Raw genomic sequence first — 15,750 nt, forward strand, 5'->3', positions numbered from 1 at the left:
GACTGAAACACTCTTTTGTTCACCAATCAATCCTAAAATTTAATGTGGAGCTGAATCCTCGACCAAAGCACGTTTAGGGACTCTGGGCATTTGCTTGGCGTTTGAGTGTTGTTTCAAATGTTTGTATCTTGAGTGTTGTGTTGTGTTTGAGTGTTGTTTCAAATGTTTGTATCTTGAGTGTTGTGTTGTGTTTGAGTGTTGTTTCAAATGTTTGTATCTTGAGTGTTGTGTTGTGTTTGAGTGTTGTTTCAAATGTTTATATCTTGAGCGTTGTGTTGTGTTTGAGTGTTGTTTCAAATGTTTGTATCTTTGTTTCCTGTCTTAATTGTTGTGCCGCAAACGGAGCCGCTATGACGCAAGGCAAATTTCAGACTACGTCTGACAATAGAGTGTAAGTGCCATTTTTGCATTAATAAGTTTGATTATTATTGTTTTGAATTATGATTTGCTAGAGCATAGCAGATGATATGTTTGTGTTTATCTTGGGAATATTTACTGAGATTATTCCTATTTTATTTTGAAGGTTTGTTGTGATTCTGTAAGACTTCCGTAGTCATGTGATCAGGAGACAGGAAGTGAAGTGTATTGTTATGTGTTACGCTGTCTAAGTAAAATAAACGAGTGACGGCGGAGCAACACGGTAGTTTTACCGTGGACACATGGGAACATGTGTGAAGCCAACTCAACACGTAAAACAGTGTAATGTCGTCACTATAGAGTGGTTAAGAAAGAACTAAGGTTAAGAACATAAGATTTACTAAGAAGACCGAAGAAACCACTACATTAAGTAAAACTACCAGCTCACAAACTTGACGTCGGACGCCATGATGACGCAAGAACTGTACAAGACGGCACAAGAATAAATGTAAGATACTCAGCTTCTCGAGAAAATAAGACAACAAGGATGTTTGGTTTTACTACGATGACACTCATTATGAAAGCAGGCCGTGCTTTGTGTCATAGACCATCGTTCATGAACACTTGTTGAACTAGAAGTTGTGTAAAAGAGGCATCATGGCGGACGACGACGCGCAGGATCCCGGACCTGGCGCACAGAGCTGCAGTAGCAGGGCTGACCAGAAGAGGGCGCCAAAGTACACAGAAAAGGGTTTGGAAGAGTGCCTGAACAGGTACATTAATGCAAGACGATCTAAGCTCTCACAGCTAACAGCAAAAACAAATAAGATTAATGGACTTATGAAAGATAATGAGAGTCCAGACATTGTTGATGATCTCTTGAATGAATGCTCAAAACTACAGAATGAGTTTATTCATACAAATGATAATGTTCTGTTGCTGCTACCCGAAGAAGAAAAAGAGGCTGATCAAACATTTTGGTTCAAGCCAAAAATTGAGCAAGTTAATAAATTCATGCTTGAGGTTGAGGGATGGACATCTAATATAAGACAACAACACCAAGATGACGTGAATCCAGATGATAGTGTGTCTGTTGCTGATGCACCCTTAAAAACGACATTTGGATCATGTGTTGTACGAAGCACAGCCACAAGCAGTTCATCAAGATCATCCAGAGCTTCATCCATATCATCTGTACGTCGGAAGGAACAAGCAGAACGTGCCGCTTTACTTGCACGTGCAGCATCCTTGAAACAGAGACAAGTATTAGACTTTGAAGAATGCAAATTGAAGGCAAAAAGGGAACAACTTGAGATTGACACAGCTATTGCTGCTTCTACAGCCAAAATAAAAGTGTTGGAAAACTATGAATATGAAAGTTGTAAGAGTGGTGCAGTTGCTGATCCTGAAGTACGACTTTCAGTGAATCAGCCGCAAAGGAACCAGCTTCCAGAAACAAAGCTTGGACATTCAGAATGGTTAAAGGTAACTGATCATCAAATGAAACAAGAAAACCAGACACAGGAGAATGGCATCAATGATGACCCAGTAGATCTGTGTGAAGTGATGCTTCACTGAGATGTTAGTCAAACAACAGAGACTGTCACATTTGCCCCAAAGAGACATTCCTGTTTTCAGTGGAGATCCACTTGAGTTTAAATCGTTCATAAGAGCTCTTGACCATACAATTCAGGACAGAACAGATAGTGACAGTGATAGGTTATACTACCTTGAACAGTTTACCAGAGGTGAGCCCAGAGACTTGGTAAGAAGTTGTCAACACATGAGTCCTTATCAAGGCTATCATGAGGCAAGAAAGCTGTTGACTTATCACTATGGTAACGAGCTGAAAATTGCAACTTCCTACATGAACAGAGCATTCAACTGGCCACAGATTAAACCTGACGACGCCAAGGCTCTTCAGAGTTACTCCCTGTTTCTCACTGGATGTAACAACGCAATGCAAGACATCAACCAGCTTCAAGAAATTGAGAATCCCACTAATCTCAGAATCATTGTCTCCAAGTTACCTTACAAGATAAGAGAGAAGTGGAGAGTTTCTGCTTTTGACATTCAGGAGGCAACTGGACAAAGAGCAAAGTTTTCAGATCTAGTTAGATTCATAAGCAGACAAGGTAGAATAGCTGCTGATCCTATTTTTGGAGACATAAAGGATGCTGAGGATAAGGGAAAACCTTATGCAAACATGAAAACGACAAGAACATCTAGACCAAAGGGAAGTGCTTTTGCCACAAGTGTAGCACCTTCTGCAAATGAAAAAACACATGATCATGGTAAAAACTCGTACTCCTCTACATGTTACACAGGCTGTGCATTTCAGAAACCATGTGTGTACTGTGAAAAACAACATACATTGGCAGAATGTCACAAAATCAGAAATCAGCCTTACAAGGAAAAACTTGATTTTCTTAAAGGCAAAGGTTTGTGCTTTGGATGTTTGACATCAGGACATTTAAGTAAAGACTAGAAAAAGAGCTTCATGTGAGTTCTGTTCAAAGAAACACCCAAGCATGCTTCATTTCACAAAAGAAGAAGATAATGAAAAGGTTGACAGCAGTCAGAAAAACATCACAGAAAAGACAACAGCTGATGAATCAACACACATCTCAGGTGGGACCTGTGGAGCCACTGGGGCCGGAACAGACAGTCGTGTTTTGTCGATTGTTCCTGTGTGTGTCAAGTCAAAGAAAAGCAACAAGATAATAGAGACTTATGCATTCATGGATAATGGAAGCCAAGCCACATTCTGTTCCGAGGAGCTAATGAGGCAGCTTGACCTTGAAGTTAAGAAAACTCAGATCCTGCTTCGCACAATGGGCCAGGAAAAGTTAGAGCCAAGCTACCATCTTACTGGATTAGAGGTGTGTGGTTTGAAAGAGAACATTTACATTGACTTACCCGAGATTTACACTCATAAAGACATTCCAGTTTCCAAGGAGAACATTCCAGTGCAAGAGGATTTGGAAAAGTGGCCACATCTTCATGGTATTCAGCTGCCACAGATTGATGCAGACATTGGTTTGTTAATAGGATGTGATGTGCACAAAGCTATGGAACCATGGGAAGTCATTCACAGTGAAGACAACGGTCCATATGCAGTTCGAACTGTCCTAGGCTGGGTAATTAATGGTCCTCTCAGGAGAGATGATTGCACTACTTCATCTGAAAGTGAACTCAGTGTTTCTGTGAATCGCATTTCTATTGCTAATGTAGAGAACCTCCTAGTGCAACAGTTCAACCATGATTTTCCAGAGAAAGCCTGTGAAGAAAAACAAGAAATGTCACGAGAAGATATTCAGTTCATGAACTCTGTTAATGAAACAGTGAAAAAGGTTGATGGACACTACAGTGTTGGTCTTCCTCTGAGAAACAAAGACACAAAAATGCCTGTTAATCGCAGTGTAGCTGTCCAGAGAGCAGAAAACCTGAAAAGGAAACTTGTCAAGAACAGAGACTTTCACAGAGAATATAAAGACTTCATGTCTGACCTGTTAAGCAAAGGCTACGCAGTTAAAGTATCGCATGAAAAGACTGTGATTGAAAATGAGAGAGTTTGGTATATACCTCATCACGGGGTGTATCATCCACAAAAAGGAAAACTTTGTGTAGTCTTCGACTGTGCAGCATCATATCAAGGCAAGTCACTGAACGGAGAACTATTGCAAGGTCCAGATCTGACCAACTCACTGGTTGGAGTGTTAACAAGATTTAGACATGACCGCATTGCTTTAATGTCAGACATAGAAGCGATTTATCACCAAGTAAGAGTACCACCAGAAGACAGTGAGCTCCTGCGGTTCCTCTGGTGGCCAGATGGAAACATAAATGAACCTCTTCAAGAGTACAAGATGGTTGTGCATTTGTTTGGTGCAACATCCTCCCCCAGCTGTGCCAACTTTGCGCTCAGAAAGACAGCTGAAGATGCTAAAGACAAGATGACACCTGCTGCAGTAAAAGCTGTTGTGAACAACTTTTATGTAGACGATTGTCTTTTATCGGTGTCAAGTGAAACACAAGCATGTGCTATGGTCAAAGATTTAACAACAGTGTGTGAGAGTGGAGGATTTCATCTTACAAAATGGATGACTAACAGCAGAGTTGTACTCGCATCCATTCCTGACACAGAAAGAGCAAAACAGGTTAAAGATTTAGATCTTAGTCATGATGCTTTACCTGATGAGAGAGTCCTAGGAGTCAACTGGTGTACTGAGACAGATGTTTTCAAGGTTAGGATAAATGCAAAGCAAACTCCTCAGACAAGACGTGGCATCCTCTCATTTGTAAGTGCCATATATGACCCTTTGGGATTCTTGTCACCTGTCATCCTTCCAGCAAAGATGATTCTGCAGGAGCTTTGTGGCAGAAAAGTCTCCTGGGATGAGGACATTCCCACTGAACTGGCTAAAAGAGCACAAATGTGGATTTCAGATCTTACAAAGCTTCATGGTTTCACAGTGGAGCGGTGTTTGAAACCGATTGGATTTGGAACAATCACATCAGCACAATTGCATAATTTTGCTGATGCCAGCGAGAAAGGTTATGGTGTTGTTACCTACCTTCGAATAACCAATGAGAAAGGAGAAACTCACTGTTCATTCATCATCAGCAAGGCCAGAGTTTCGCCACTCAAGCAAACAACAATTCCGAGGCTGGAGTTAACAGCAGCTGCTGTTGCTGTTAAAATAGACCGGCTCATGAGAAAGGAGCTGCAAATGCAGCTTGAAGATTCTGTGTTTTGGTCTGACAGCACCACTGTGTTGAGATATATTGCCAGTGAAAGTGTTAGATTTAAAACCTTTGTTGCAAACAGAGTGTCGCTCATCAGAGACAACACAAAGACAAGTCAATGGATGTATGTATGTTCTGAGCTGAACCCAGCTGACCATGCATCACGAGGTATGAATGCAGACAAGTTCATAGAGTGTCAAAACTGGATTTGTGGACCAGAGTTTTTGTTAAAGGACAACAGACATTGGCCAGTTTCACCGGACATGAGAGAAATACAAAAGGATGATGTGGAAGTTAAAGCAGCAGTGATTGTGAATGCTACAAATGTGCATGAGAATCTGCTTAACAAGTTTATCTGTCATTATTCAGACTGGAACTGTTTAAAGAAGGCAGTATCCTGGATGATGAAGTTCAAACAGTTGCTTCACAAGCTGAACACACATCGCAAGCTTCTATTCTCACAAGCAAGTGATGAAGTGAGTCTGGAAAAGAAAACTGAAATGGTTGCAAGTCAAATGCAGAAGTTCAGGTCAACTATTAAAGGGTCTCTTCTCACTGTTGAAGATGTTGCAAAGGGAGAAGTTGAGATAATCAAACTTTGTCAAAGTCAAAGCTTCAGTGATGAACTTGAGTCTCTTCAGAAAGGTAACAAGCTTAAAAGAAACAGTCACATTGTAAAGCTTGATCCTGTTGTGCAAGATGGGATGTTAAGAGTTGGAGGAAGATTGCATCAGTCTTCACTGCCGGCAGATGTAAAGCATCCTGTGATCCTGCCTAAAGATCATCATGTTTCTACGTTGATCCTCAGACACATTCACCAAGAAACAGGACACAGTGGAAGAAACTACATGTTGTCAAGACTGAGAGAAAGATTTTGGATTCCACAAGCAGACTCAGCTGTGAGAAAAATACTGTCCAAGTGTGTTGCATGCAGAAAGACTTCAGCGAAACCAGGTGAGCAAAGAATGGCAAGTTTGCCTCCAGATCGACTGATTCCTGACAAGCCTCCGTTCACAAATGTGGGCATAGACTATTTTGGGCCATTTGAGGTCAAACAAGGGAGGAGTAGAGTCAAAAGATACGGTGTTTTGTTCACATGTCTTACTGTTCGAGCAATTCACATAGAAGTTGCCCATTCACTTGATACTGACTCGTGCATAAATGCATTTAGAAGGTTTATAGCAAGGAGAGGTCAAGTATCTGTTATGAGATCAGATAATGGTACTAACCTGGTTGGAGCAGAAAAAGAAATGCGTGAAGCGATCAAAGGTTGGAATCATTCAAAAATAACAGAGACATTAACGCAGAAAGGCATTACCTGGATGTTTAACCCACCAGTGGGTTCACATTTTGGTGGCGTCTGGGAGAGACAGATTCGTTCTGTGAGGAAAATTCTTACCCAGATCCTGAAACAGCAACCACTTGAAGATGATGAACGCCTCCGCACATTGTTTTGTGAAGTCGAAGCAATTGTCAACAGCAGGCCGATAACAAGAGTCTCTAATGATCCAAACGATTTAGAGGCACTTACACCTAACCATCTGCTTCTTCTTAAGAGACAACCAGTACTACCTCCTGGAGTGTTTCAGAAGGAGGACTTGTATGTGAAGAGAAGGTGGAAACAGGTACAATACCTGACAGACATTTTTTGGAAGCGATGGACTAAGGAGTACTTGCCGCTTCTACAAGAGAGACAGAAGTGGTTAGTACCCAGAAGAAACCTGAAATCAGGAGATGTTGTTCTTATTGTGGATGAGAGCGCACCCAGAGGTTCCTGGTTGATGGCAAAAGTTGAAAGGACAGTTTCTGACTCAAACGGACTTGTCAGACGTGCATTTGTTAAAACTAAAACTAATGTTTTGGAAAGGCCAATAGATAAGTTATGTCTGTTGCTTGAAATGGATGAATAAGTTAAGTTCATTGTGTTAAGTGATATGCTTGTGTTTAAAGTGTGAGACTTAGCGTGAGTAACATATTACATTTGAGTGAATTTTTGAGTTCTACGAAAAGTGAATTTGACATTTGTAGTTGTTTAGCAGTGATGACTATATGTTATGTTAAACAAGTCAGTCAAATTATTCCCGATCTGAAGTTAAATGTCACTTTAATGTTTGAGATATAATTGTTATGCTTTGCAGTAACAATTAGGGGCCGGAATGTAAGTGCCATTTTTGCATTAATAAATTTGATTATTATTGTTTGGATTATGATTTGCTAGAGCATAGCAGATGATATGTTTGTGTTTATCTTGGGAATATTTACTGAGATTATTCCTATTTTATTTTGAAGGTTTGTTGTGATTCTGTAAGATTTCCGTAGTCATGTGATCAGGAGACAGGAAGTGAAGTGTATTGTTATGTGTTACGCTGTCTAAGTAAAATAAACGAGTGACGGTGGAGCAACACGGTAGTTTTACCGTGGACACATGGGAACATGTGTGAAGCCAACTCAACGCGTAAAACAGTGTAATGTCGTCACTATAGAGTGGTTAAGAAAGAACTCAGTTTAAGAACATAAGATTTACTAAGAAGACCGAAGAAACCACTACAAGAGTATTATCTATCTATCTATCTATTACAAGAATAAAAGAGGAGCGATAATCATAACTAAAAGAGAAATATGACAGTGTGCCACCAATTAACTTTTTTGTTGACATTCATTGAGCTAATTGTAGTTTACTTCATGTTCAAATCTAATCTGACTTTGCAATAGGCTGAAAGGAGAGCACCTGAATTTATTTTGCTTCAAAGTCAAATAAATAGTTTTAAAATAAATAAAAAAGTAACTCTAAGTAAACTCTCTTTCTAAATCCCTTGATGTTCTGTAAAATTTGCCTAAAATACTGGAAACATTTTAACGGCCCGGCCCGTCAGAACCGAACCGTGACCAAAAAACTGAGGTACGTATTGAACCGTGGGCTGACTGTATTGTAGCATCCCTAGTTTGTGTGTGTGAGTGTGTGTGTGTGTGTGTGTGTGTGTGTGTGTGTGTGTGTGTGTGTGTGTGTGTGTGTGTGTGTGTGTGTGTGTGTGTGTGTCTCTGTGTCTCTGTGTGTGTGTGTGTGTGTGTGTGTGTGTGTGTGTGTGTGTGTGTGTGTGTGTGTGTGTGTATGTGTGTGTGTGGTGTATGTGTGTGTGTGTGTGTGTGATGAAGGTAATAAAGTAAGTTGGGACACTAGTCTGTTGCTTTTGTATTGGGTCTTGTTGTGGTTTTAACAGTCATACAATCATTTCCCTATAAAAATACTACCATGCTTTTATTGTGAAGCATGGTAAAAATACTACCATGCTTTTATTGTGAAGCACGGTAAAAATACTACCATGCTTTTATTGTGAAGGACGGACATCAAACTTTCCTCCTCGTGCAGAGAGCAACACAGTTAGCAAACCTCGTAACTAACAGGCAACTAAAATAACACTAATATTAACACGGGAAAGAATTAGCACTAGGTAGGCTAAGCACAAACATGTAATGAATTCGACATGACTCTTCTTCAACTACTGTGTGGCTCCAACTAAGCCGGGGGACAGTTAGCGAGCATGTCGGGGCCGTGACGTCAGCTAATTAGCATATAGTGGGTTTTTTTCAGCCAAGGGAGCTCAGCTCCACTATTGTCACTGCAGCCTACATCCCCCCTGATGCCGATGCAAAAGCTGCTATGAAGAAACTTTACACCGCTATCAGTAAACAACAGACTGCTCACCCGGAGGCTGCATTTATAGTTGCAGGTGATTTTAATCACTCAAACTTAAAGACAGTGCTCCCTAAATTTCACCAGCATGTTTCCTGCAATACAAGAGGAAACAAAACTCTGGACCATGTTTACACAAACATCGCAAGAGCCTACACCACGACCCCCCTCCCCCACCTGGGACAGTCAGACCACCTTTCTTTGTTCCTCATCCCCAAGTACTCCCCACTCATCCAACGTGTGAAGCCATCAGTGACAACGATTAAAGTGTGGCCAGCGGGGACAGACTCTGTACTTCAGGACAAGTTCCATCACACTGACTGGAGTATGTTTGCTTCTCAGGCTACCTTGGGCTCTCACACAGACATTGACACCTACACTTCTTCTGTGCTGGATTATATCAATACCACCATCGACAGTGTTACAACATGGAAGCAGATCACCACGTACCCAAATCAGAAGCCGTGGATGAACAAGGAGGTGCGTCTCCTGCTGAAGGCCCGCAACACCGCCTTCAGATCAGATGATGCAATGGCCTACAGTGTATCCAGGGCAAACCTGAGGAGGGGCATCATCAAGGCCAAGCACTGCTACAAGCTGAAGGTAGAGGAACACTTCTCCAACTCCGACCCCAGACGCATGTGGCAGGGCATCCAGGCCATCAGTGACTATAAACCCAGCAACTCCACCCCGATAACCACAGATGTCTCCTTCCTGAACGAGCTAAATCACTTTTATGCTCGTTTCGATAGAGACAACAGAGAGACGCAGACCACGAACAGACCTCCTGCAGACAACCAGCCCCTCTCACTCACCTGTACAGACGTCCACGCTGCACTGAGCTGGATCAACGCTCGAAAGGCTGCTGGTCCAGACGGCACCCCCGGGCGCGTGCTTAGAGCATGTGCGGAGCAGCTCACTGGGGTTTTTACGGACATCTTCAACCTGTCCCTCGCCCAAGCAGCTGTGCCAGCATGCTTCAAAGCCACCTCCATTGTCCCAGTGCCGAAACACTCCAGCCCGACAGGCCTGAATGACTACCGCCCTGTAGCACTCACACCCATCATAATGAAGTGCTTTGAGCGACTGGTCCTAGCACACCTGAAAAACTGCCTCCCACCCACACTGGACCCATACCAGTTTGCAAATAAAAAGCAATGAGAAGGTAAGCGCAGTAAAAGAAATAAAAACAAGTGGTTAAAGGATCAAAAAACCCAAAACTATAATATTAATAAAAATAAAAATTAACTATAAATACGAAACATAAATAGACAAAGTAAGTAAGATAAGAAATTACCAAGTTAAAACACAAGAGGAGATTAAGATATGAGCATAAATACGAGATAAGACCATAAATAAAAGACAGTAAGAAGTAGAAGAAGATAAAAATAGTAAAACCAGTAAGAGAAGACATTAAGAAGACGACATCACATAAAAACAAGTCTGTAAAAGTATGTTTTAAGAAGGGATTTAAAAGAATTGAGGGAATCTGCAAGTCTTATCTCCTCAGGGAGGTCGTTCCAAAGTCGAGGGGCCCTGACTGAAAAGGCCCGGTCACCTTTAGTTTTAAGTCTCGACTTTGGAACGACCAGGAGGCTCCCACCCGAGGATCTAAGACTGCGGGCTGGCTCATATGGTGTCAGTAACTCTGTTATATAGCTTGGAGCCAGCCCCGTCCGTGCTTTAAAAGTAATGAGTAAATCTTAAAATCGATTCTAGAACGTACAGGAAGCCAGTGTAATGAAGCTAAAATTGGAGTGATGTGATGTCGTCTGTTACAACCAGTAAGAAGCCTAGCTGCTGCATTTTGGACCAGCTGGAGGCGAGACAGTGACTTATTTGTGATTCCGGAAAAGAGGGAGTTACAGTAGTCAAGTCGGGAGAAGATGAGGGCGTGGATGATCTTTTCAAGGTCTCGTTGGGTTAGGATTGTTTTAATTTTGGAGATGGTGCGTTGATGGAAGAAGCTTGATCGGACAACTGTTTTGATATGGGATTCAAAGGTGAGATTGCAATCGAATGTTATTCCTAGATTTCTGGCGGTGGGTTGGACATTGGTGAATAAGGGACCGAGGCTGCTCTTTGAGATATGAGTGGTGTTTGGCGGGTTGAATACTATGATTTCAGATTTAGAATTGTTCAGTTGGAGAAAGTTTTGCGCCATCCAGCAGTTGATATCGTTTAGGCAGTTTCTGACAGCAGCTAGGCTCCTAGGGTCCTCAGGTCTCAAAGGAAGGTATATCTGTGTGTCGTCTGCGTAGCAGTGAAAGGAGACATTGTGGCGTTCAATTATTTGGCCAAGAGGCAGCATATAAATGGAGAATAAAATGGGACCTAAAACCGAACCTTGCGGTACACCACAGGTAATGTTAGAGGTAGAGGAGGAGTAGTTACCGATGGTGACCGCGAAGGTTCTTTCTAAAAGATAAGAGTAAAACCAGCTAAGTGCAGTATCCTTTAAACCAACCCAATGTCTGAGACGATCAGTTAAAATTGTGTGATCAACAGTATCAAAAGCTGCGCTAAGATCTAAAAGAATTAAAATTGTGCCCTCCCCTCTATCTGTTGCTAAAAGAAGGTTATTGGTTACCTTGAGGAGGGCAGTCTCTGTGCTGTGACAAGCTCTAAAACCGGATTGGAATTTCTCAAAGAGGTTATTTTCAGTCATAAAAGATAAAAGTTGTGTTGAAACCACCTTTTCTAAAACTTTTGATAAAAATGGAAGTTTTGAGATTGGTCTAAAATTGTTAAAATCAGTGGGATCAAGGTCGGCTTTCTTTAAAAGTGGTTGGACCACAGCATGTTCAAAAGCAGAGGGGACTACACCTTCCGCCAAGGAACTATTAATAATGGATAAAATACTGGGTCCAACTGTGTTAAAAACCTCTTTGAGAAATGTTGTGGGAATAAAATCAAGGCTGCACGTAGCTGATTTCATATGGGTTAAAATGTCAGATAAAAAGGTCAAGGACACCGGCTCAAAACTGCTAAAATAACTGTTAACTTCCCTGCTGGTGTCTAAAATACGGTCTGGGGGGGATGATTTGTTGCCTAATGTCCTTGACTTTATTAGTAAAATAAGTTAAAAACTTCTCACATAGATCCTGAGAAGGATCAGTAAAATAAGAAGGGGAGGGGGTGGTGATTGATTCTAAAACCTTAAATAAAATTCTGGGGTTAGAATGATTGACTAAAATCAGATTAGAATAAAATGCTGCTCTTGCGTCTTTAACTTCCTTTTGGTATTGTTTCATTGAATCTCTCCATATTTCATAAAATACATGCAAGCCTGTTTTTTTCCATTTTCGTTCTTTCCTTCTGCAGTCTCTTTTTAGATCCTGAGTCAGTTCGTTTAGCCATGGCTGTGGGACTCTGTTAGGTTTTTTGTCTTTATAGGGAGCAACAGAGTCCAGCACAGTTTGACAGGTGAGATTAAAAGAGGAGACCAGCTCCTCTGTGTTAAAATGTTGGTAAAAGGCAGTTGAAGAGACAGAAATAAAAAGCTCCTTAAACTTGCTAGCAGACGTAGAGTTAAAAACCCTGCTGCAGACAGGTGCCTTGCTAATAAAAGGGGGCTGAGATAAAACCACTCTGAATAAAACCAGTTTGTGGTCTGACACACAGATATCCTTTGTCTCAAAGTTGTTAGGGCAGAGACCGCTGTATAAAACAAGATCAAGTGTGTGGCCCTTAGAGTGAGTGGGTTCCTGTATTGCCTGAGTAAGGTTAAAAGATTCTAGAATATCCATAAAATCACCCGCAAGGGACTGAGAGGGGCAACAGACATGTATGTTAAAATCACCTAAAACAAGGATTTTATCATACTTAGAAATAAAATGTGATAAAAACATTGTTAGGTCTGGGTGGTCTGTAGATGATTAAAATTAACACAGGATCTTTTAAGTTACCAATAAAACCAAGATGCTCAAATGATGTAAAATGAGTGTGAATAATTGGAGAGCATTTAAAATCTTTTCTATGAATAACAGCAACCCCCCCTCCCCGGCCTGACATCCTGGGCTGATGAAGGTGAGTGAAATCAGGGGGGGTTGCTTCAATCAGAGGACTGCAATCTCCCATGGTCAACCAGGTCTCAGTGACAATAAAAAAGTCCAGATTATTATGATTTATAAAATCAAGGCAGATAAAAGATTTATTATTAAGGGATCTGATATTTAAAAGACCAAAGTTAGCTGAAGTGCAATTAAAGGTTGGTTGTGGAAGAGGTTGGAGGCGTACTTGGGTGAGATTGGAGTGGTTACAGTAATTGACAGGTGACAGATGTTGATGAGACAGTCTACAGGTGACGTGTACAGGGATAATGAATTCAGTGCTGTGGTCTGTGACAGTAGAGAGTGTATGACAGTTATTGGAGGACAGAGAAGAATGAGAAAAAGAGTGACACCAGGTGTGAGGAGTAGGGGAGGGGCTTGCTGTGAGTAGATTGTTCTGAGGTGAAACAGGTGAGAGGGGATTGGAAGTGGGTGTGTGCTCAGATGGATGTCATACAGGTGTTAAGGACTGGACAGCGTGCTGGATATTAGCGGACAACATTTGACTGCCCAACGGATTTGGATGAATCCCGTCGCTTTTAAAAAGTGTAGCATGGTTCCAGAACAGGTTAAAATTGTCAATAAAATCTAGGTTGTGTGATTGTGTGAGTACAGAGGATGCAGTTTCCACTGCGCTGCACTCTGTGCTCACACATCTGGACAATAACAACACATACGCACGAATGCTGTTTGTTGATTTTAGCTCAAGTTGGCTTGAGCTAGCTTCAAGTTCCTGGGGACCCACATCACAGAGGACCTCTCCTGGTCCACTAACACCTCCAGTCTGGTTAAGAAGGCTCATCAACGCCTCTTTTTCCTGAGGACACTGAAGAGACACCACCTGTCTTCAGCTGTACTGATGAACTTCTACCGCTGTGTGATGGAGAGCATCCTGACCAGCAGTGTCTCAGTCTGGTACGGAAACTGCTCTGTCGCAGACCGTAAGGCACTACAGCGGGTGGTAAAAACCGCCCAGCGCATCACAAGGTGTCCACTTCCTGCCATTGAGGATGTCCAAAGAAAACGCTGTCTGCGGCGAGCTCACGGCATCCTTAAAGACTCCTCCCACCCTGCCCACAGACTGTTTACCCTCCTGCCCTCCGGTAGGCGCTTCAGAAGCCTCCGGACCAGAACCAACAGACTGAGGAACAGCTTTTTCCCCAGAGCTGTCTCTCTACTGAACTCTACCCCCCGAACTCTGAACTCTGTCTCTCGCTCTCTATCCCTCTCTCTCTCCGCACCCTGCTGACCCCCCCCTTTCCCCTGCACATCACCTCACACCCATCATCCCCCCACCACTCCTCCTGGTCACACACACACATCTCTCATCCACCTGTATTATTGTATTATAGTATGTTCATATGTCCATATTCTTTATATTATCTGTAAACTAGTATAGCATGCTCACTGCACCTTAATCTGTATATTATTAGTATAGCATGCTCACTGCACCTTAATCTGTATATTATAATCCTAAGAATACACTTATATTTATAGCATTTATTTATATTTATAGCATCCCATTAATCCAGCCATCCATATATACCTAATAATTCACTTTTTTTAGTCTACATCTGTAAATTTTATAATTACTGTACATAGCACAGACTCTTGCACTTTCTGCTTATTTGCACTTCTGGTGAGATGCCAAACCTCATTTCGTTACTCTATACTTGTATATGTGTAATGACAATGAAGTTGAATCTCATCTCATCTCATCTCTTTTAATGAGAAAATTCACAATATTCACCAGCACTTATGTCCAAACCCACTGCTTATCTCCCCTCCTGAATCTCTCCCGTACTATCAGTCGCTTTCCTGTTTTCAATTCCCTGATCCCTCTGAAATCTCTGACCTCATCCAAAAATCCAAGCCCTCCACTTGTCAGCTTGATCCCCTGCCCACAACCTTGGTCAGATCTTGCCTCTCTTCTCTGCTTCCCCTCATATCTGCCATCATTCACGCCTCCCTCACCACTGGAATTGTTCCTTCATTATTCAAAACTGCAGCTGTCACTCCTATATTGAAAAAACCTGGTTCAGATCCTAACAACTTCAATAACCTCCGCCCCATTTCTAACTTACCTTTCATCTCCAAAATTCTGGAAAAAATAGTCGCCACCCAGCTACAGTCTCACTTAAATCAAAATAGCCTCTATGAGCCCTTCCAGTCCGGTTTCCGCCCCCGTCACAGTACAGAAACTGCTCTACTAAAAATCACCAACGATCTCCTCATTGCTTCTGACTCCAGCTTACTTTCCATCCTCATCCTTCTTGACCTGAGTGCAGCCTTTGACACTATCTCACACCCCATCCTCCTCAGTAGACTCTCCTCCATTGGCATCACTCACACCCCCCTTACCTGGTTCCACTCTTATCTCTCAGGCCGCACTCAGTTCATACAGCTCAAATCCTTCAAATCCGAGCCTTCCCCAGTCACTACAGGTGTGCCCCAGGGCTCTGTTCTGGGGCCCCTTCTCTTCATCACCTACCTTCTCCCCCTTGGCAGTATTTTCCGTAAATTCAATATACTTTTCCACTGCTTTGCGGATGACACCCAGCTCTACCTCTCCAGTAAACCAAACTCCACACTTCCACCCTCCTCCCTCACTTCTTGTTTATCTGAAATAAAATCCTGGTTCTCCTCAAACTTCCTTAAATTAAACAGTGATAAAACCAAGATCCTTCTCGTCGGCACTAAATCCATATTATCCAAAGTTGGCAGTTTCTCCCTCACTATTGACAGCTCCTCAGTTTCCCCTTCCCCTCAGGTTAAGAGTCTGGGTGTCATCCTCGACAGCACACTATCATTCAAATCCCATATCAATAACCCGGTCTGCATACTTCCACTTACGAAACATCAACCGTCTCCGCCCCTCCCTCACCCCCCATACTGCCTCCA

The sequence above is a fragment of the Labrus bergylta genome, chromosome 17 (genome assembly GCF_963930695.1).
Source record: "Labrus bergylta chromosome 17, fLabBer1.1, whole genome shotgun sequence".
In the NCBI taxonomy this organism is placed as follows: Eukaryota; Metazoa; Chordata; class Actinopteri; order Labriformes; family Labridae; genus Labrus; species Labrus bergylta.